Raw genomic sequence first — 24,913 nt, 5'->3', positions numbered from 1 at the left:
TGGTTATGGGTTATATTTCTGTTGTGACTTCTAATTTGGGAACGTGCCAGAGGACAAATGCTGTTGTCTGTCACTGCCTCCTGTCATGTTGTCATGTGATGGCCAACTACCAGATTAGGGTAGCGGCAAACATGACTGGGTTATGTACTGACCTAGCCACCCTCTTTGTACATATGTTGGGTGATCGCATGTAGACATTGATGTGTTGCACAGTCAGTATTGGTCTATGTGTGTGTTCCTTCTCCACTTTTTACAGCATTACTTGTAAGAAACATTTTGTGTCCTACATTGCTGCCATTCTTTAGGCTACTTGCACTTTCGACACATCTTCTACAGCAACATTGTCTGGTCATACATGGACAGGATGCAAAGTATAACTTGTGTAAATTGTAGATAAGCACATCTTCTAACACTGGCTACATGACAGTTACCGCCCCATTGCCGGTATTTGCAAGATTTCACGAGTGCCACACACACATGACATTACACCTGCCACTGAACTTACGCAGTTTCCAAATGACCTCCCATGTTGCTTTCCAAGTATCTGTGGGTATCTCTCAGCTGTCCATCCACATCTTCAGTTGAACGTTGGCATGAATTTATTCCTGCATGCCACTACCTATGTAACACTTACCATGACTGTATGATATTGATGTGTGAAATCATCTCACTGCTGCTTTTTTTCATTAGCCAAATTCAACATATATGTCTATTTCTACTCCCATTTATTTTTGAATGGGCCTCTGACATGTTTGGACATTGCTGGACATAGTTGCACATCCCACACCTGATTGCCATGTTGGAGACCAAAACATATGTGGGATCTTGTGGAGACCAAAACATATTTGGGATCATTTGTAACAGTTGGTAGCTTGCTCTTGGTCTGGCATGTGAGTGACAAAGAGTGGTGTATATTGCTATGTGCTGTGTGATGATGTTATATACAGCATGCTAGGTAACCAGGCTGACACATGTCAACCATTGTTGGTATTTGTAAACCCTTTCCTACCTAGGACATATACCCGTACATCAGTCTTCACATGTATATCTGGAATTGCTGTAGGCATGTGTCAAGACAGCAGATTTGTGTGACAAGTGTGTATCTACTGTACATTGGAAGTGGAACACATTCTGTCTACATTACACCCAGACAATAATTTGGTGGTGCATTGTCCCATTTTATTCTTAGATCCTGACAATGGGTCATATGTTTAGATAGTGATTCAGCACCCATTGCTGCTTCATCTGTCTGGCAACTCACAGCGCGCTCCACAGGCAACATGTGTGTGCCATAAGTGAGGTACTGTGCACCATGTCTCAGGGTTCTGCCCAGTGGCAGAGCCAAGACATAATCGCATTGGATACACAGTGCAGGGCCTGCCTCTAACATTGGTTACAAACCCTTTATAGTTACTGAAGATTCATAGTTACCAATGATGTCCCCCCCCCTTGTTACACATGCACAGTGCAGGCAAAACAGCAATCCCCCGTGATGTGACACTGTTCAGTTCCTACATTACTTAAACACCATTTTTTAACAACCCCTACCTTATGTATGCCCCCCTTGCATACATCCTAGCAAGTGTGGTGATGATGTAGGGAAAGGGCTAGGTATTAGCACATTGCCCACTTGAATACATTTTATATGTTGTGGTGCATGGATCTAGGCCTTCAAAAGTCTCATGCCAATAAGTTATGTGTCGCTGATATGTGACATTGAGGCACTGGACCCTCTTACATCACAAACTATGTTTGATACCATACTTGTGACTATTGTGTTTCTTTCCTGCTCTCTGAGGTTTGAGTTACATTCCAATGGTATAAGTAGTGGAGAATGAGTAGACCAAGGAGATTCAGATGCAACATATTTTATTGGTGCTATTTACAAAGTGATTGTACAGTGACTATGTGTAAAAGTTCTGTACAATTTGTAGTCTCCTGCTAACTCTTGCAGCAGTATTATGTAGTTCTCCCTCTATATGTGCTGCACCTTTGTCATCATCGTCCTTGTTGGGGACATCTACCTGTTCATTCCAGGGAACGTTTGTCAGGATAGATATATTATGCAGGATTGCACAGACCAGCATAATCTTACATACCAGTGGTGGAGCATATATCAGGCTTACTCCTTTCAGGGCCAGGCACCTAAACCATGACTTCAGAAGCCCAAATTTTCTCTCCACCACATAATGTGTTCTTCTGTGCCCTTCATTATACGCACTATCTTCTACCTTTGTGGGATTGGTAAATGAAGTCATGATCCATGGCTGTATGCCATAACCTTGATCGACTGCAAAGGAATGAGAGAAGATGTGTTGGTAAAGCTTGGTAGTGGTTTGGTAAATACAATGGCAGTTATTAGTTTTAGATGGAGTGGTGACTCTAACTTGCTTCTGGTGTAGTGTATGTTCCTGTTTTGTGAAATGGTTTAATAGGTCTGTGTTGATGGACATGACAATCTTGGGTTGTGGCTCAGGAATCTGTGGATTGTCAAATTAAATCCAAACTGATGGTTCAACCATTGCAGGTTTGTGTTGTGTCGTCCATATTTGAGACAGTTTACTATTGTTGATGGAACCTACTACCTCCAGTGGTATCATATATAGAGACACCATGGTAGTCCTACAAAGCCAAACTCAGGCCTCCATGTTACGTTATGGCACCACACATGCAGAGCGACACTTAGTGACCCTTTGTGGCAGATGATGGCTGTGCCCGCCATCAAGTGTACTAGGATGTGAATCACAAAATTGGAGGATGGGCAACATTTGGTGAAGTGGAATCTCCACATATCCTATACGTGATTTCTCACAGACACTTTCAAAACATGTTCAGTGCAGGCGTTGGGAGGAGGCACACCATTTTTTACATGGGTCCCTATGTACGGTGCATGAAAGGTCATGCATACCCTCTATACTCCTAAAGAATCCTACAATGGCATCCATGATCTTCACAGTATTGCACAAACTCTGCACCATGGTGTACCGTTTCTTGTATACATGACACACACAGTGGTGTTAGGGGTGCTAAGGGCCGCATGTGAGATGACACTGGAGTAGGTGCTGCACCTATTCTCATTATTCTCCCCCATGGTCTTTCATGGCAGGTAATGTATTCCTTTGTGTGTGACACAATGCAGAAGACAGGTGAATGTGCACACTACTGGTATGTCAGGTATTTGTAGGTGATATGTTGTTGGTAATGGCACCACTTGGGTGACATTTGATATTGGTGCTGCCAGAGGCTTTTACAGCATTATTAAAGTGGGGCTGTGCCTGTGTGTGTCTTTCTTTACATTGGCATCGCCTATGCCATTCACATAGCTCATTGTTTGGTGTAATGTGTGTGGGATCTGTATTTAGGTGACAACCAGTGGATACTAGTAGTGGTTTGGGCTCAGTGTCTGTATGAAAGAGGATATAGCTCCACCTGTCCTCACGTGGTGTGCCAGTCAGGTGGTGGCCGTTGTATGTACATATGGGTGTATGTGTGTGTGATGTGTTGTGTTGTGCTTCAACAAAGGGTTTGTGAGGCTAAAATCACCATCTTCCCAGATTTCAGGAACAAGCAGACTTGAATCAGAAAATCACATTTTTCAAAACAATTTTGGCATTTTACTGGGACATACCCCATTTTTACTATTTTTTGTGCTTTCATCCTCCTTCCAGTTAGGGACAGAAATGGGTGTGAAGCCAATGCTGGTCCCAGACAGCTAAACATTTCTGAAAAGTAGACATGATTCTGAATGCAACAAGCGGTCATTTGTGTACATCCTTCAAGGTTTTCCTACAGAAACAGATAAATTAAAAAGATATTGAAATTGAGGTGAAAAAAAGAGTAATTTCTGCCCATGTTTTCTTCCTTAAAATTTTTCAACTATGGTAGATTTTTAAAAGCAATATACTGTTATGTCTGCTGGACTCTTCTGGTTGCGGGGATATATGGGGCTTGTAGGTTCATCAAAAACCCTAGGTACCCAGAGCTAATAAAGGAGCTGCACCTTGCAATGGGTTTTCATTGTATACCCGGTATAGAGCAATTCATTTGGTGAAATATAGAGTGAAAAATAGGTATCAAGGAAACCTTTGTATTTCCAAACTGGGCACAAGATAAGGTGTTGAGAAGCAGTGGTTATTTGCACATCTCTGAATTCTGGGGTCCCCATACTAGCATGTGAAAGACAGGGCATTTCTCAGTTGGACATCTTTTTTACACACTGTCTCACATTTGGAAGGAATGATAAGAGGCAATAACACTTGTTCTTCTATTGTGTCTTCCCCCAAGTCTCCCGATAAAAATGGTACCTCACTTGTGTGGGTAGGCCTAATGCCCGCAACACGAAACGCAACATGGACACATCACATTTCTACATTGAAATATGACGTGTTTTTTGGAAATTGCCTAGCTGTGGATTTTGGCCTCTAGCTCAGCCAGCAGCTAGGGAAACCTACCAAACCTGTGCATTGTTTTAGACTAGACACCTAGGGGAATCCAGGATGGGGTGACTTGGTGAGCTCTCACCAGGTTCTGTTACCCAGGAATCCTTTGCAAACCTCGAAATGTGGCAAACAAAATACTTTTTCCTCACATTTCGGTGATAGAAAATTCTGGAATCTGAGAGGAGCCACAAATTTTCTTCCACCCAACATTCCCCCACGTCTCCCGATAAAAATGATACCTCACTTGTGTGGGTAGGCCTAGAGCCCATGACAGGAAATGCCCCAAAACACAACAAGGACACATCACATTTTCCCAAAGAAAACTGACCTGTTTTTTGCAAAGTGCCTAGCTGTGTATTTTGGCCTCCAGCTCAGCCAGCACCTAGGAAAACCTAGCAAACCTATACATTTTTTAAATCTATACACCTAGGGAAATTCAGAATGGTGTGACTTGTGGGGCTCTCATGAGGTTATGTTACCCAGAATCCTTTGCAAACCTCAAAATTTGACGAACAATGCACTTTTTCCTCATATTGGTGCTGCAAATTTCTGGAATCTTAGGTGAGCCACAAACTTCCTTCTACCTACTATTTCCCCACATCTCCTGATAAAAACGGTACCTCATTTGTGTGGGTAGGCCTAGTGGCCGCAACAGGAAATGCCTCAAAACACAATGTGCACACATCAAAATTATCCATCTTGGGAAACCTACCAAATCCAGACATTTCTGAAAACTAGGCATCCGAGGGAGACCAGGGAGGTGTGACTTGCATGGAAACCCCAGTGTTTTCTCACCTAGACTCCTCAGCAAACCTCAAATTTAACTAAAAACGTATATTTTCCCCACATTTCTGTGTGGGATCACTGCACCGGCACAAATTTCCTTCCACCCTACGTTTCCCTCAGTCTCCCGATAAAAATGATACCTCACTTGTGTAGGTGGGCTAAGTCCCTGTGAGAGGGAAGAGCCAAAATCATGTTGAAATTGAGTGGGAACCAAAGCAGGTACAAAAAGGCATCTTGAAAAAAAAGTTTTTAGGCTGACAAGTGGGGCAGAATATTTATCGGTATAGATGCGACAATGCTGGGTGGCAGGAATTTTGTGGATTCCTGCAGATTCTGGAAGGTTCCATTACAAAAATGTGGGGACAATGTGTGATTTCAAGAAAAGTTGGAGGTTTGCAGGGCATTGTGGGTAAGAAAATGGTGCGGGTGCATGTGAAGCACATCACCCTGGACTCGTCCAGATGTTTCGTTTTCAGATGTGTCTAAGTCTTGTAGATTTTTCTACATGGCAGCGTCCCAAAGTTAAAAAAGAGCAGCCTTCACATTTCCAAGTGGGACGAATGTGAGAGTTAGACAAGTTCTCATGGCCCAAATATAAAACCGAAACCCAAAATAATCAAATGTCCTCCTGCTTGCCGTGGGATAAGATGTCTTAGTGTGTGGGGGGAGAGCTGAAAGACTGTTACCCCCTTCAGCTGGGGGGGCATAACCATGCCCAAACTGGTTGGTAGCCACCACCCCACTATTTTTTTTAATTCTCTGACATCTAGTAGGCTTTCTTCCCCCGGGGAATGGATCGGGGGTAATTGCCCCATCTGCCCAATGGTGGGAAGAACTACTTTGTCCCTATTTATTTGGGTGGGCGTGTGGCCGTACCCCCACCCTCTTTTTATTTAAAAAAATCTTCCCTGGCATCTGCTGGGTTTTCTGCCACCATTGGGGGCAGATGGGCCTTACAAAAATAGGCCGATCTACCCTCAAGGGGGGCAGAAATGGCCAACAGTAATGTGTCCCCATGGGGAGCGACCTTTGCCCAAGGGGCTGCCCAGCAAACAAAACACACACACCAATCTCTGGTGCCTAAGTGGTTTCTGTCCCCCCGGGGGTAGATCGGCCTAATAGAAATAGGCTGATCTGCCCCCAAGGGGAGCAGAAATGGCCTAAAATAAATTTTACCCCCAGGGGAGCGACCCTTGCCTAAGGGGTTACTCTCCTTGCCTGAAATTGGAAAAAAACATCCTGGTGTCTAGTGGTTTCTTCCCCCTTGGGAGCAGATTAGCCTAAGAAGAATAGGCCAATCTGTCCCCAAGGTGGGCAGAAATGGCCTAAAATAAAATTATGCCCCATGGGAGCGACCCTTGCCTAAGGGGTCGCTCCCCTTGAGTGAAATTGGCACCAAAAAAAATCCCTGGTTTCTAGGGGTTTCTGCCCCGTGGGCAGATTAGCATAAGACAAATAGGCCGATCTGCCCCCAAGGTGGGCAGAAATGGTATAAAATAAAATTATACCCCAAGGGAGCGACCCTTGCCTAAGGGGTTGCTCCCCATCTGTAAAGAAATACAAATCACTGGTGCCTGGTGGTTTATGCCCTCCTTGGGGGGAAGTTCGGCCTATTTGAAATAGGCTGATCAGCCCCCAAAGAGGGCAGAAATGGCCTAAAATAAATGCTATATAAAGCAGCTCCCTGCTTATGGGAGCAATCTTTTCATCTGTTTCCCTGCACGAATATTTGCGTACAAACTGAGGGAGGTGGTGGTCCCTGGGGCTGCGGGGGGCTGCACTGCCCCCGTATTATATTTGGTTAAAGTCCCAGGGAGGTGGTGGTCCCCAGGGCTGAGGGGCCACAGAGCCTGATACCCACACAGAATATCTCTGGACCCAGGGAGGTGGCGGTCCCTGGGGCAGCAGGGGGGATGCATGGACCTCCCAAATTCAGTGTCATGAAAGCCCCAGGGAGGTGGCGGTCCCAAGGGCTGCGGGGGCCCGGGTGTCGCCTACACACAATGAGTTTGCACATTTAAAATATCAATACCCCAGGGACTGGCCCACCCAGGGGCTTCTTAAAAACGAGAGTGGGAGCCCACACTTGTTTTTTTTTTCATTTAAAAAAAGGTTTTACTAGGGCTGGCTTCACAGAGATTCACTGTTGCACACTACAATTAGAACTGTGGTTGCACTTATCATGCACAAGAAAGACAAACAAGGGCATTAATCATATCACATATAACTTTCCTGCATGCATAGGGTTAAACTAAAAGGAACAAAAACAATCCAAGAAATACAAATGTCCACTCTGGGTTTGAACAGTTAGGATGGCACAGTTTGATTTGGTTTCACTGCATGTGTGAAAAACCCTTCAAAAGCAAATTCCTCAAACCTGAAACACAGTGATGATTGACACAATTGAAATCCAAGAGTTATGCTATTAGAGAAAGAAAATTCACGTAAATGCTCTTTTATAATTGCACTGCCACTTTTTGTAGTACTAGAGCTCAAGCAGATTTCATGAAGCACATTTAGGCAAGTAACTACAATAATAATGTAGAATGTTCAGAAATGCATTTGTCTCTTCAAGATAAGCACTCTGCCAAAATACGAGGTCTGAAATACACCAGCTGTTCTAGGAAAGCGCGGCGCTCAAAGAACAAACTCCCTGGAGAATACTAGTCACTTAGCTGCAGTCTTTTCCGGAGTGCTGGAGGAATGCCTGGTGTCAGCTGGTACAGGAACAAAGAAAAGAATTGGCTCAAAAGTCCTGAATATAAGGATGACAGCAGGGGATGGACTGCCAAATCAGATGCTGAGATCAGGAAGCAAAACAAAGCCAAGCAGGGAGGCATGCTTCACTCTGCTATTTATAGCCAATCAGGAAAGCAGTTGAGTTTCCACATGTGGATGAGTCACCACAACCAATTAGAAGCACATGTCTACACCTCACCCAATAAGAAGCACATGTCAACACCTGCTACATTAGCAAACAAGCCATGGTAAAACAAGCATTGATAAAACCAATTGTGTAACACAGAACATTATGTTTACTTAGAAACATGAAGGTTTAACCAAGAACAGAGATATGATTTAACCCTAATCCCTGGGGATGCTGACAGATAACGCAGGAGGCACCTTGGGGATTCCTGCCAGGTGTCAACTCCCGTGACATAGCTGTTTGCTTTTGCTTCACGGGAGCTGACAGCTCCCACCAAGCAAAAGCAAACACTCTGGTTCCCGTGGGTGAAAACTGCCAAAGTGCTCTCACCCGTTGGAAGCGGAGGTTTCATCTCTTTCCTTTCCCCCATGAAATGATTGCTTTGGTACACAGGGGGCTGCATGTCTAGCGGCTCCCTGTGGGTAATAGCAATGCCAGCTCCCACAGGAGGTGTGGAGTCGGCCCAGAATGTAGGGGCCTTGAGGCTCCCCCTGCGGTCCCACTGCACAGTGGGTGCCTTGGGTATGCTTCAGGGCACGCAGGAAGACATGGCCAGACCCCAGGAGATGGGGGTTCTTGCACAGCCCCACCCCCCATTTCTATTAATAATAAAAGGTCTTCCTGTCTTTTGCCAGGATGATGGCCAACTTACCAAAGTGCCTGACAATGCGTTTTCTGATGATTTTGGTGGCATGTTCTTGATGGTGGGTGATATGAGGACATCTCCACAAAACAAAGAAGCACTTACTTCATATAGATAAGTGAAAGGAATCGGTTTGGTGGAGATGTAGGTCTTTGTAGTCTCGTTGGCCTCTCTATATGAGGTTTCATATAATCACAGAATTTTGGAGAAAGATGTATGAGTCACAATCACATTGCCAAATGCACACAAGGTTGCTGGAGACATTTCCTCCTGGGCCACTAGGCAGCTTTAGTGTAGAATGTGTACTGGAAATGTAACAAAGAGGCAGAATGAACTCCACTTGGGTAGTTATTTTGTGCGATACTGTGGACTCTTGTTGGATAAAAGGGAAAGCGAGGTTCCTTTGCGGCCAAATCACTCACACTGGTACTGACACATCCACACAGACTCTCAGGCACCCTCTCACAGATGCACTCTGACACTCGTGTACCCAATCACAGACACACTCAGACATACACACACCCACTCACAGACCCTCCCAGACATTCCTGCACCCACTCGCAGACCCACTCAGGCTCACACACCAACTCACAGACCCACTCAGAGACTCATGCACTCACTCACAGACACACTCAGAAACTCATGCACTTTATCACCGATGCACTCAGAGACTAATGTGCCCACTCAAAGACCTGTGCAGACACTCACACACCCACTCACAGACCCACATAGACACTCACACACCGACTCACAGACCAATCAGACTCACGCACCCACTCACAGACCCACTCAGAGACTTACACACCAATCAGAGACTCATGAGCCCACTCCCAGACCCGCTCAGACTCACACACACCCTCACAGATCATCTTAGACATTCAAACACCCACCCACCGACCGACTCACACATTAATGCAACCGCTCACAGACCCTCTCAGGCAAGCACACTCTCACAGACCCACTTAGACATTGACACACCAACTCACAGACCCACCTAGACACTCAGTCACCCACTCACAACCCACTCAGAGACTCACGCACCCACTCATAGACTTACTCAGACACACGCCCACTGACAATCCCACTCAGACACTCTCACACCCACTCACAGACCTACTGAGACACTCATGCACATTCAAAGTCAAAGGTTAGTGGTTACATTTAGGAAATATAATTAAAAAAAACCTTAGGAATTCACTTAAAAAGGTTATAGTTAAGAAACATCATTAAAAATCTATAAAATTTGCTGAAAAATCCAAAGGTTACAGGGATGTTATAGTTAGGAAATAGAATTAAAAAAACTTAGAAATTCACAGGAAAAAACAAAGGTTACAGGGACATTATAGTTAGGCTCGCATTTCACTAATACACAACCAGTAAAATTCAGCAGTTATAGTTACCTGAGCTAATTATAATTTATGCCCCTCACAAGGCACTGTTTATGACCCGACATATTACATCACTCATGACTAGTGGTTTATGCTCTGGCGCAGAAACGGCAAACATGGAGTAGGCAGACCCAAATAATGGCGCTAAGCCTGCTTAGCGCCATTATTTAACGCCTGGGTCAGACCAGGTGTTAGGGTACCTGGTCAAAGACCATGGAATGGGCCCACAGATGCCCACCCCAAGCCCCAGCAACATCCCCACTCACACCAGAGGGACACCATTGGATGGGGACCCCATCCTGGATAAGTATGTATAAGTATTTTAATTGTTTTATTATTATATTTTTTTTTTTTTTTTTTTTTTTTTTAATGTGCCATTGGGGGCCCCTTACATGGGGCGAGCTGCCTGGCACTGGGTCGTATGGTCGTGCCAAGGGGACACTGGTCCCTTGTGCAGGCCATTGGGGTGGTGGGCATGACTTCTGTCTTTACTAAGACAGGAGTAATTTGTGGGTGCTAGTGCATTAGAAAATGATGCTAGGCTGGTTAGCTGGATATTTATTGCTGCTAACCAGCGTAGTGTCATTTCTGACCCACTAGCGCCTTTTACCCTATCATCGCGCCCCCCTGGCTAGTGTCTTTGTTTTAGACGCTAGCCTATCCTCAGTGCCGGTGTGTGCCATTCAACAGATATGGCAAACAATTGCCATTATGGGATGTCGCTAGCTGGCGCTAAGGATTTTGATAAAAAAGTGCATTAGTGCAGTTATGCCGCACAAAACAGAAATATGCCCCTAGGGCCCGTATTTATACTTTTTTTAGCGCCGCATTTGTGCCGCTTTTTGACGCAAAACGGCGCAAACCTACAAAAAAACAATGGCATTTTGCAAGTTTGCGCCGTTTTTGCGTAAAAAAACGACGCAAATGAGGCGCAAAAAAAGTATAAATACGGCCATAGGTGTTTTCAACAATGAGCCATCATTTCAATCTTGCAGTCCCCAGCACGGCTGCAGTGCCAACGGGTCCCACAAAAGACATCGATGAAAGCTGCCCCGTTCAAGAACCACCTAAGCGTACACCACCAGCGCTCCCTCATGCCAAAATCTCAGTCATACAGTGTCAATCTTTAATAGCCTTGATGCGTTTTGCTTCTTTATCTGGATCCCTGGCATGTCCCGGTCCTCGACAGTTAATGTAATTTTCTTTGGGATTCTAGTTGTTCCAGACGTGGTGCTTGAACTACATTATCCATCTAGGACCAGGAAAGGGATCCAGATAAAGAAGCAAAATGCATAAAGGCTATGCAAGTGCTCTGTTATTGCTGTGGATAAGAGTAACCCCAGCCGATGTTCCACCTCATTTTTACAATAAACCTCCATTTATGATGGAATCCCAGTGCTGCATTGAGGACAAATGCAGGCAAGAATTTACAATACAATATCAGCCCTTCTTCAAAAGTGAAATTACCTGGGCTGACTAACACAGGGAAATTGATAAACAAAAGTACTGAGGTAGTGGAAGTAACTGAAATTACATGAATGGAATGCTACTAGGCCCAATTGTTAAAGGGACCAGCAATGGTTTTAAAATATCTTTATTTGACAAATGATACTTAATTAATTTCTTGAGGCAGACAGTAGGTAGCACCAAATCCTCACCCTCAGAAAAGGTCCATGCCACCTGATAACATTGGCTTGGCAGCCAGTATGCTCTGCTCTTAGGGGAAATGTAGCACTGGTGATGTTTCAAGCAGTCTTCACATGGCCAATCACTAGCAATGAGAAACAGGACGCGCAATTTAAACTTGCTTTTTAGCTTTTGTGTTTGCAAAGTTTAAAGGCTAGGAATAGTTTTCTTTCAATGTTTTCCACTCAGTGGGTGCCATTTTGCCGGTAAACTCTGCCACGCAGCAGTGATTGAGTTTTTGTTGAACTCCGCGCTCCACTTGGAGTGTGGAGTGCTGTGCTCCACTTGGAGAGCGGAGTGGGCAACCTCCACTAACTCCGTCGGCAGAGCACTGTTTACCATCCACAACTACTCATGACATGGCCAGTGACATCACTGATTACATTTCAAATGACAACACTGATGACATCACTGATTACATCATTCACAGAAGCACCCACACAGTCACTCACACCCAATACAACCTCTCATACACCCACTTACATGCCCACAAAACCACTCACATACCCATCCGCAGACCCATACAAGTACTCATACAACCACTCACTCATCCAAAGAGCCACTCACACACCCACTCACTCACTCAGTCATATAGGCACTCACACAACTACTCACTCGTCGATACAGCTACTCTACCGCCAGCCACTTACCTACCCATGCAGACACTCACAGATGCAAACTCATCCATACTGCTAATTATAAACCCACCTATTCACCCATACGCCTAAAAAAATATCAATCTCTCTACTTCTCACTCTCTTTCTCTCTCAATTTCTCTTTTTCAATCCCTTTCTCCCACTCACACACCAACTCATGCCCTTGCCACCCACTGACAGACCCACTCAGAAACTCACACCCACTCACAGACACACTCAGACCCTTGTGCACCCGCTCACAGCCCGACTCACACAATCACTCACAGAATCACTCAGACACTCATGCACCCACTCACACACCCACTCAGACTCTCTCACATCCTTCACAGACCCACTGAAAATATAAAAAGCAAGCATTTGCAATGCAAAAGGTCTCGCATTAGACTGAGTTAGAGCTATTGGTATTGTAAATTCATAACTGGACATTTCTTGCCACATAAATTGGTAAACCCTGCCTCATAATTTCATATAATTCCAGTGGCCCTGCATATAACTCATGCCAAAAACATATTTTTTAAAGAGGCCATCTAGTTAAGTATGTCACAAGAGGGTGTATGTCGAACCAGATGTCATTTAACAAAGAGACATTACAGAATGCTTATTGTTGGAGATTTTTGATGATGGAAGAATTGGTAGAAGGACAAGGTTTTTACTTTTCCGTGGCTGACTAATCTAAGGTTCTCTGGCCTTTTGTAGATCTGGAGTAGAAAATAGCGACATGAACAGCAGCCATATTGGAGCGGGGGTGACTTGACTGGGAAATAAAGGGAGGTGCTCCTAATATGTTACTGTCTGTTGCTTATTTTTATGGCTGTAACTATTACAAGTATACACAGCACTGGTGAGAATGTGATAAATATTCCAGTAGAAGTATTGAAACATTCTATAGAATCCTTATGCCTTTAACAGAAATATACCGTAAGGAGTACAGCAAACCCACAGGTACGTGCTGCCCTTGTCCCATTCACAGAATGCACTCACCATGAGAAGGTGAGGCTATTGCTCCATTAGTAGTAAATCAGCCTGAACATTGTCAATAAATGTAATGCAGTCCTACTGAGAAGTGTTAGTGCTGTTCCACTTGAAGTGAGACATTCACACAAAGATGTGCTAATGCTATACTGCCAAAAGTAGAGCATCCGGGATCAAAAGTGATAGTACTGAGCCATGAAAAGTTAATCAGCTCTGCTGAGAAGTCGCAATGTAATGCTGTAAAACGAACACCAGTCCTTACAAGGAGTGCCAGGTTTTCTGAACTAACAGCGCTGCAACTTTGCAGTTTTGTCCGATTTAAATGATTACAGCCATGCTGAAAAGTTGCAGTGTTGTCCAATTAAAATTATTCCAGCCTTCCTTGCTGCAAAGATCAATACGGGTGCACATAAGACACACCGGAACTGCTAAGAACATTGTTGCTCATTCATTGAAGGTATATCAGCCAAAACTGAAAACTGCCATTACTGCCCTATAAAAACACATCAAACCCTGCTGAGAAATTCCGGTATCGTCATACTAAACAAATTGCTGTGCCTCTGCTCTGACCATCAGCCAGCTGTCTATTAAAGATATAGGCCCTCATTACAACCCTGGCGGTCGGTGTTAAAGCGGCGGTAAGACCGCCAACAGCCCGGCGGTAAAAAAAAATGGAATCACGACCATGGTGGAAACCCCCAACATAGGCAGCCACTTTAACACTCCGACCTCCACGGCGGTACAAACAAACAGCATGGCGGTCACTGCCAACAGACAGGCGGAAGACAATGTACCGCCCACACTATTATGACAGGCCAATCTGCCACCTTTTACGGGGTGGATTTAACGTGAACAAAAACACGGCGGAAACAGAACTTGGAAGGGAAAACACTCACCTCTACACACCCCACGAGGAAACCGGACGCCATGGAGCCAGAACTCCAAATACTCCCTGGGATTGTCTTCCTGCTCCTCTACCAGGAGCACTACCGACAGCGGTGACGACCACGGTGAGTACTGCACCTAAAACACAGGGGAGGGGGAGGGAGAAGAGAATGACACAAACACGTAGCATGCAACACCCCCACCCTCACCCTCACTTACAACAACACACACACCAATACATGCTGAAACATTACAGTTACAATCCCTAAACTCCCCTGGAAGAATGCAATGACAAAAGGAAATGATTTGAAAAATTGCAATCATGTAAAATCCATTAGTCTAAACTTTATATACACTATAAACAAATATGCACACCAAGAATTCAAGTACAGGTACTGCACCTATATAGTCCGTGGACCACTGGGCCCAAAATGCATGGGCGAGGCCCACACTCGATACCCAATCAAAACGGAGAGAACACTGCAGGGGCATCAGATCGTAATAAAACAGGCACCTCAGGGGGAAGGGAAGGGGGGCACCTCAGCCAGATGAGTGCACGACGCCAGCACCACGAGGGGGCTCAATGACGATTGATGTATCCTGGGGAGTGCAAAGCCACAGTCTCTCAAGTCTCTCCAGTGGATGGTTTGCCCACTGCTGCATCCTGGGGAGTGCACTGCCACATTCTCTCAAGTCTCTCCAGTGGGTGGTTTGCCCATTGCTTTATCCTGGGGAGTGCAAAGCCACAGTATCTCAAGTCTTTTCAGTGGGTGGTTTGCCCACTGATTTATCCTGGGGAGTGCAAAGCCACAGTCTCTCAAGTCTCTCCAGTGGGTGGTTTGCCCACTGCTTCATCCTGGGGAGTGCAAAGCCACAGTCTCTCAGGTGGATGCCTTTCTCCACTGGTTCTGGAGGGGGACTTGTGCCCAGAGTGTTTCATCCTGCCAAGGACTGAGGTAGTGGATGTGATTCTCCACTGGTTCTGGAGGGGGCCTTGTGCCCAGAGTGCTTCATCCTGCCAAGGACTGAGGTAGTGGATGTGATTCTCCACTGGTTCTTGGGGGGGGCCTTGTGCCAATAGTGCTTCATCCTGCCAAGGACTCAGGTAGTGGATGTGATTCTCCACTGGTTCCGGACAGGGCCTTGTGCCCAGAGTGCTTCATCCTGCCAAGGACTGAGGTAGTGGATGTGATTCTCCACTGGTTCTGGAGGGGGACTTGTGCCCAGAGTGTTTCATCCTGCCAAGGACTGAGGTAGTGGATGTGATTCTCCACTGGTTCTGGAGGGGGCCTTGTGCCCAGAGTGCTTCATCCTGCCAAGGACTGAGGTAGTGGATGTGATTCTCCACTGGTTCTTGGGGGGGGCCTTGTGCCAATAGTGCTTCATCCTGCCAAGGACTCAGGTAGTGGATGTGATTCTCCACTGGTTCCGGACAGGGCCTTGTGCCCAGAGTGCTTCATCCTGCCAAGGACTCAGGTAGTGGATGTGATTCTCCACTGGTTCCGGACAGGGCCTTGTGCCCAGAGTGCTTCATCCTGCCAAGGACTCAGGTAGTGGATGTGATTCTCCACTGGTTCCGGACAGGGCCTTGTGCCCAGAGTGCTTCATCCTGCCAAGGACTGAGGTAGTGGATGTGATTCTCCACTGGTTCTGGAGGGGGCCTTGTGCCCAGAGTGCTTCACCCTGCCAAGGACTGAGGTAGTGGCTGTGACAGGGAACTGACCAGCAGCCTTGTACGAATTACCACTGGGGATGGCAGCCATGTCTGCGGTGGTGCCACTGGCTCAGGATGTTGCGTGGCCGCTGGCGGTGCTTGCGGTGGAGTCAGTAGCGGCAGTGCTTGCGGCAGTCATTGGGGCAGCGGTGCTAGCGGTGGTCATTGGGCCGGCAGTGCTGGTGGCGGCCTCAATGACTGCGGTGCAGGTGGCTGGCTCACTGACTGCCATGCTGGCGGCAGTGTCAGTAGCGGCAGTGCTGGTGGGGGGCTCACAGACTGCGGTGCTGGCGGTGGTGTAAGTAGCGGAGGTGCTGGTGGCAGGCTCACTGACCACAGTGCTGCTGAAAGGGACAGTGTCTACGGTGCTGGTGAAGGGATCAGTATCCGGGGTGCTGGCGGCGGTGTCCGTGGCGGCGGTGCATGTGGCGGTGGCGGTCTTGTCTGCAGTGCAGGTTGCTGGCGACGTTGACTTGCCTTTCTTTTTCAGGCCCTTCCCCACCTTGGATGGTGGCGCACCTGTCTTGCCACTCCCAACTATTGTCTTGGCTGAGCCCTTGGTGGCAGGTGTTTTGGCCTTCTCCCTCCGGGATGTGGGCAACTTCTTCTGTTTTGGAGGTGGGGGAATGTCCTTGGACTCGCTTCTTGGGACACTGGCAGCCCTGTTGCTTGGCACACTCCAGAATCTGGATATTGCTGGCACCACTGCGCCCGGTGATGTGGTGGCTGATGTGCTGGGTTGGGACGTGGAAAGGTGGGCCCTAGGGGACAGACGGGGGGGAGGTGTAGGGAAAAGGTCCACATTTGAGAGGAAAAGCTTTTTTGACACACTGGGATGGGTAGATCGAGGGGGTTTGGGAGTGGAGGAAGAGGTAGTGGTTGTAGGAGGTGTTCATATGCTGACTTTGGGTGAAGGTGCATGGGCTGGAGGCTGTCGTGAGGTGGATGGCTGTTGGGTGGGTGTGTAACTGCATTTGTGTACTTTGGGAGGAGGGCCCACAGACACACTGGGAGAGGACACAAGGGATGTGTGAATGGTAGTGGGGGAGGTGAGTGCACGTGAGGCGTGTGTGGTGATGGGCGTGCTGGTGATGGAGGTGGTGGCTGAAGATGTAGTGCATGCAGGTGTGAGTAGAGACGTGATAGGGAGAGAGGAGGGAGACATGGAGGAGGGGATACAGTGGAGGCAGTGGATGTTGTTATGTGTGCATGGGTATGATGCTTGTGTGAGTGCTTGTGGGATGTGTGGTGCTTATGTTTGCCAGAGCCACCCTTGTATATTGAGGTGTGTGCATGCTGGTCTGATGGTGTGCTTGGGATAGGCTGAGGTACTGGGGATTGGGTCTGGGTGGAGGAAGGTTGAGGGGGGAGGCTGGACACAGAGACAATGGCTGCCATCAGTGTAGAGGCCAGAGCCTGAAATGCTTGCTGTTGGGCTGCCTGGCCAGAATGAATGCCCTCCAGGTATGCATTTGTCTGTTGCAACTGCCTCTCTACACCCTGGATGGCATTCAGGATGGTAGACTGCCCAACAGTGAGGGATCTCAGGAGGTCAATAGCCTCCTCACTGAGGGCAGCAGGGGTGACTGGGCAGGGCCTGAGGTGCCTGGGGCGAAGGAGATGCCCACCCTCCTGGGTGAGCAGCCATGGGACACACGCTGAGGGGCTTCTGGGAGGGAGGTGCTGATAGGGGGGGAGCGGCTGTACCTGGAGATGCGGTGGGCACAGAGGGGCCCGCCACCGCAAGAGAGCTCCCATCAGAGGAAGAGTCAGTGTCGCTGGTCTCAGCTCCTGTCCCCGCCGTGGAGCTCCCCTCGCCCTCCGTCCCACAGGCGAATTCAGACTCCGTTGTCTGGCCCTCCAGGGCCATGTGGGATGCAGCTCCCTCCTGCTCCGGTGGCACAGCTCCTCCGCCTGATGATGCTAATGCACACAAGAACAGGGAGACCACAAAAAGGGGGGTGGAAGAAAGAAGAAAGACATGTTGAGTACATACAATACCGCTACCGTTGGCGGACACTACAGACACAGCAGCCCTCTGCACTACGCCATGCACTTAGAGTTCCCTAATTAATCACAGGGACATGGGGTACATGGCCTATGCCCGATTGCTGCACACATGGAAGTCACAGGAGCCTGACTAGGTGTAGATGGCTCTTACCACTGGTGGGGATGGGGTGCCACTTAGCCTGCCTCACAAAGGGTCCTTGCCTACAAAGCTCGCCCTAGCCTCGGGTAACCCACTGACCATCTCCCCCACCCAGACACCTCCAATGTACACAGAGTCAGCTGAATGAGAGTGTAATCACCCCCTTGTGGCTGCTGTGATGCCCTCAAGCGCCCATCCAACTCTGGATACGCCACCGCCAGGATCCGAAACATCAGGGGGGTCATGGTGCAATGGGCACCCCTCCCACATTGGGAGGCCATCCCCAGCTGGGCCTCTGCCGTCTTCTTGCTCCAGCGGCGAAGGTCCTCCCATCTTTTACGGCAGTGGGTGCTCCGTCTGTGATGGACCCCCAGGGCCCAGACGTCCTTGGCGATGGCACGCCAAATATCCTTCTTCTGGTGGGCGCTGACCTAGAGGAATAGTACAGGGGAAAATTTAAAACTTTTACTGTCTGGACCGTAACCGTCATTGTCCCACGTTCCCACCCTTGCCCTGACGCACATAGAGGCCTCATCTCCCCTCCGTATCTTCCATCCACACCACTCCAAACAGGCATTGCCCATACAGCATGCTCACTATGTACTCACCTGTTTATCTGGAGGACCGTAGAGTAGCGTGTATTGGGGGAGGACCCTATCCACTAGTTTATCAAACTCCTCCGATGTGAAGGCAGGGGCCCTTTCCCCAGACACAAGAGCCATCGTCGCTTCCAGACCGAGGTCACAGCAGCACTTGCAGTATAGGTCCTCTCCTGTCAAAGATCAGGTAACAAGTGAGTGAACAGAGAGAAAATGGCAGTCACGTCCGTGGCGGTGCGAACCGTCACCGCCGGCGTACAGCGTCATTGGCTCCTGGAACCCATAGGGCCCAATGTTAACCAATGCAGGATTGCGCCGCGGTCTTCGACCGCCTACCGCGACGGTGTCCAACGCCAGCGCAGTTACCTCACATCCCCTTGTCCCACATTACAGGTCAGGCAGCCGCCATTTAAGGGGGCCACATGGCATCAATTTTTTATGCGTCACACATACATAGGCCTTGCATATACACAGAGACAGGCACATAGCGTATTAACAAATGTGTGCAATAAAAATATTTTTTTACTACCTCAGTGTTGGCTGACTCTGTGCTCACTGTTCTCATCCATAGGGTATGTCCGCTGGGGCAGGTGAGGAGATGGTGGCATCCTCCGGTGTTCAGACTGTTGGTGGACCTGTCGACAATGGAAGAGAGACATGTAATAGTTACCTACAGACTTGATTGTGCCACAATCCAGGATCTGTGTGCCCAGTTGGATCCAGACCTGATGTCAGCTATCTGCTATCCCACAGGAATCCCCCCTCCAGTGCAGGTCCTGTCAGTACTCCATTTCCTGGCAAGTCGGTCTTTTCAAACAACAGTGGCCATAGCATCAGGGATGTCCCAGCCTATGTTCTCCAACGTGTTGTCCAGAGTGTTATCTGCCCTGCTTAAACACATGCGCAGCTTCATCGTGTTCCCTCAGGTGGAGGATTTGCCTACAGTGAAAGGTGACTTCTATGCTCTGGGACATATTCCCAACATCATAGGTGCCATTGATGGGACACATGTTGCCTTGGTACCCCCACGCAGGAGTGAACAGGTGTACAGAAAAAGGAAGAGCTACCATTCAATGAATGTGCAGATGGTGTGTTTGGCCGACCAGTACATCTCCCATGTGAATGCCAAGTTTCCTGGCTCAGTGGATGATGCTTACATTCTGAGGAATAGCAGCATCCCTTAAATGATGGGGCAAGTCCACAGGCACCATGTGTGGCCAATAGGTGAGGACAAGGACCCTATACCCTGTGAATAGTTGTCCGGGTCTGGGGTTGTCCCTAAGGGTTAGTGTGTGTCTAACAGATTTCCCTCGATATTTGCAGGTGACTCTGGTTACCCCAACCTGTCATGGCTACTGACCCCAGTGAGAAATCCCAGGACAAGGGCAGAGGAACACTACAATGAGGCACATGGGCGAACTAGGAGAGTGATAGAAAGGACCTTCGGCCTCCTGAAGGCCAGGTTCTGGTGCCTCCATGTGACAGGTGGTTCCCTATACTACTCACCAAAGAAGGTGTGCCAGATCATCGTGGCCTGCTGTATGCTGCACAACTTGGCTTTGCGACGACAAGTGCCTTTTCTGCAGGAGGATGGCCCAGAAGGAGGTCTTGTGGCAGTTGTGGAGCCTGTGGACAGTGAAGAAGAGGAGGCAGAAGAAGAGGATATAGACAACAGAAACAACGTGATCCAGCAATACTTCTAGTGAGACACAGGTAAGAAGACATCACTGCCTCCTACATCTGATAAAATTGTTAGACCTATCATTTGTCTGTCACTTTCACCCAGTGTATGGACCCTGAATTGTCACTTTGCCTTTCCATTTCACAGATGTGGCTCCCATTGTGTGACCTCTGCTATGTTACCTAATGGACTAGAGCTGTGTGACATAGGTATGTTGACAATAGAATGGACATTGCTATTTTCCTCAGTTATTGCAAATACACATTTGTGAAAGCACAGACTGACTCCAGATTGTTTTGTGATTCAAGGGTGTTTATTTAAGTGCTAAATAGTGAAGGGGGTTGTAAAATGGTCAGGGATGATGGTGGAGGAATGTCCATGGCAGAGTCCAGTTATTAGTCTCACAGGTGCGTTGTCCAAAGGGTCATAGGAAGTGGAGCTAGGGCAGTTTAAGGATGGACAGGGTGACAAAGTGGGACAGAAGGATGACATTCAGGGTGGTCTCATTTCTTGGCGGGGGTCTTGGCATTGTTCTCTGTCTTTGCCCTGGATCTCAGGGACCGCTTGCGGGGTGGTTCTCCATCTGCAGGGGGTGGGGTGCTGGTGTTGTGGTCCTGTGGTGGTGCCTCCTGTCCACTAGCGCAGGCAGAGGTGGTGGGCAGTTTATCTTCCAGGCTAGTGTCAGGGGCCCCTTGTTGTGCCACAGTGTCCCTCCTGGTGTTCACAAGGTCCTTCAGCACCCCTACAATGGTGCCTAGGGTGGTATTGATGGACTTGAGTTCCTCCCTGAACCCCAAATACTGTTCCTCCTGCAACCGCTGGGTCTACTGAAACTTGGCCAGTACCGTTGCCATCGTCTCCTGGGAATGACGGTACTCTCCCATGATGTTGGAGTGGGCCTCGTGGAGAGTGGGTTCCCTGGGCCTGTCCTCCCCCTTCACACAGCAGACCTCCCAGTTCCCCGGTTTTCCTGGGCCTCTGTCCCCTGAACCGTGTGCCCACTACCACTGTCCCCAGGTCCCTGGTGTTGCTGGGGTGGTGGGTTAGCCTGGGTTCCCTGTAGTGGTGGACACACTGCTGCTTGACGTTTCCTGGGGACAGAGGTATGGGCCCGCTTGGGGGGGGGGGGGGGTTGCTGTGCTGGTGTTTCCAGAGGGGGGAGCTCTGTAGTGGCTTGTGCCAGTGTGAGCGGAACCAACTGTCTAGTGGGCCCAGATGGGCTGAGCTGGTCATCGAGATCCAGTTGGACAGAGCTGCTGTCATCACTGTGGGCCTCTTCTGTGGGGGGGTGGACATGTCTGGAACCTCCTGTCTGGTGACCCTGGGGAGGGGTCCTGCAGAGGTGTAAAGGCATGATTATTGCATCTGTGGGTGCCATGGTGTGCAATGAGTGGGTGACCCTGTACCCCAGTGCTTACATTCTTGTCTAGGACCTTGCGAGATAATTGTTTTGGGGTCTGTGTGGGTATGTGTAGTGGACATGCTTTGGTGATGGGTGTCCATGCTTTGTTGTTTTATGCAGGGCTTGGTGTTGGGATATGTGGTTTGTGATAATGGGACATATGTGAGGAGTTGGAGTGATGGGGGTGAGGGTGAGGGTGGGGGTATGTGTTGGCATGCAGGTAGGGTGGGGGATATGGTAGTTAAAGATTTGACTTACCAGAGTCCATTCCTCCAGCTACTCCTTTGAGGCCCTCAGGATGCAGTATAGCCAAGACCTGCTCCTCCCATGTTGTTAGTTGTGGGGGAGGAGGTGGGGGTCCGCCGCCAGTCCTCTGAACTGCAATCTGGTGTCTTGAGACCACAGAACGCACCTTCCCCTGTAGATCGTTCCACCTCTTCCTGATGTCATCCCGTGTTCTTGGATGCTGTCCCACTGCGCTGACCCTGTCCATGATTCTGCGCCATAGCTCCATCTTCCTAGCTATGGAGGTGTGCTGCACCTGTGATCCGAATAACCATGACCCTGCGCTCCTCCTCAGAAAACCTGGGGTGTCGTTGCGGTGCCACGGGGTGGTGTGGGTGATGTGTGAGGTGGTGTGTGTTGTGATTTGTGAGGGGATGTGTTTGTATGTGTTGTGTGAGGTGCATGGATGTTGTGTGGGTGATGGTGTTGAGTGCCTGTGGATGCTAGTTTGTTGATGGTGGTGTCTCTCTCTGGATTTGTCGCAATTCTGGTTGTAAGGGATTGTGGGTGATGTGGGTGTGTTTTTTATATTGTATTGGGTGTGTGGGAGTGGTGTGTGTATGTGTATCAGGTGTGTGTATTTCGAATTGTCTAATGTGATTGTGTTTTGTAAATGTGTGTGAAATTGTGAGCGCGGCGGTGTGTACCGCCAATGGTTTACCGTGGTTGAAAGACCGCCGCATGGATTCGTGGGTCGTGATAGTGTGGGCATATTCCTGTTGGCGCGACGGTGTCGGTTTTCTTATCGCCAGTTTATCACTGACCTTTGGTGTTGCGGATTTGTGTAGGTGTCTGGATTTTGGCGGATTTCAAGCTGTGGGTCGTAATTTCTGTAGCGGAATTCTGCAGCCGCGGTGGTGTGTTGGCGGTCTTCTGCACAGCGGTAAGCAGGATTTACCGCCAATGTTGTAATGAGGACCATAATTTCTCAATGGCAAATCACGCTTTTTTCAGAGAACAGAAATTGAAAAGCGCTATGCACCTCCATGTCGGCGCTCGGTGATGGTGACGTTCCTTGGTGTGCTCCCCCAAATGTGTTCCTGGCTAAAGTCCTCTGTCTGCCTTGGGGAGCTCCCGGAGCTCAGTCTCCTCGCCCAGGCCTTGCTCTTCCTCCTTCAGTGCAGCTGTGCACTGCTGACTGGACTGCATATCAGGGCACCCAACTAAACAAGATAAGCGCTCGGGCTGATTCGGTGCATATGCACTGCTGACTGGACTGCATACAAGGGGACTCAACTAAAAAATGTAAGTAGAAAAACACATCCACTCACATCAGGCCCAGCTATGAAGAGTCCTGTGGAGAGCAGAAGTAGCGCTCGGGAGGGAAGCGACAGAGGGAGAGCAGGATTGGGTGAGAAGTACGTGGGGGGTGGTCCAGGAGAAGGAAGAAAGATGGGCCCAGTTATGTAAGGGCAGGGAGGAGGCCCTAGACAGGGAACGTCGCCTGAAAAGGAAGGCAGGCAAGGAGGAAGTGGGGGTCAGAAGGGCCCTGAGTCTGGGTTGGGCACTTGGGTGTGGGTCCTACGGGGAGGTCAGTAAAGAGACTTGTGCAACTGAGGGGTCCAGCTGTGCGACAGACACGAGTGGCGCATACAGCCATAAGTGTCGCGAAGAGTCAATGTCAGTGGAAGGGACTGTCAGAAAGAAGGTGGTGCCAACGGGGCGCAACGCAGTTTCAGGATGTTGGTCTGAAGCACTAGAGGGGACTTCGGCGGCCTTCTCTACACCGCAGGAACGCACTGAGCGCAAGTATGGCAGACACCATGAGGGACATGCGCGTGCTGAGTGGAACGACACGTTGGCTGAGAATGGTGTGGTCGGCGAAAATGAGAATTAGAGGTGGATCTGGATTTCGAGGATGAGTCGGACGAATGGGAAGAAGGGGAGATACGTGAATGCGAGGTGAGAAGCGAAGGCCGGAGGGGGGACGGGCGCAAGAGTGGCTCAACCCCCTCTTCAAATTCTGTATTACAGGAACAGGCAGTCACAGGAAAGGTGAAGACGACCATAGGCGGGGAAGAACGGGCTCACCCAGCTCGGACAGCAGCGAAGGGAAGGCGCCATTGATGCAAGGTAAGGGAGAATGTTGGTCCACGTGGGGCAATGGTCAAAAGAAGGTTGGGACTACACACAAGTCAGTGGGTGTAGGAGATCATTCTATTCATGACATACCTGGAGTTAGTGCAGCCCAGGTGGGGACGTTACATAGGCAGTACAGGCTGAGGCTCCATTGGGAGACATGGGAGACACCTTGAAGGGTGATGGAAAGGATGGGGAGGACAAGGGCGGAGAGGGGTTGAGGAAGCGGCTCCCTTATATGGGTCTTGCGATGCCTTTGGGTTCTCACTTGGCGGAAAAGACGAAGTCCAGGACTTGGCAACACAAATACATAGATGTGTTCAAATTGCTCCTCAGGGATATTCAGGCTAAGGAGGGCTCCAAGGAGGAGGAATGGGAGCTAGCACGCAGGCCCAGGGTGCCAATTACGATGGATAACTGGACGTCCACGTTTTTGATTTATGCCAGTATCTATTGTGAAAAATTTCCTGACAGTGACATTGTGCTTTTTAAATACATGGACATTATACACAAGGCACAAATGCATTTTAGGGGTTTTACATGGTTGAACTATGATGAGGAATTCAGAGCAGGGGTCAGCTTGAATCCCGACAAACCCTGGGGGGATGTTGACTTGGGATTGT

This window comes from Pleurodeles waltl, chromosome 9, assembly GCF_031143425.1.
Source record: "Pleurodeles waltl isolate 20211129_DDA chromosome 9, aPleWal1.hap1.20221129, whole genome shotgun sequence".
In the NCBI taxonomy this organism is placed as follows: domain Eukaryota; kingdom Metazoa; phylum Chordata; class Amphibia; order Caudata; family Salamandridae; genus Pleurodeles; species Pleurodeles waltl.
Note: the sequence above shows the minus strand (reverse complement) of the source record.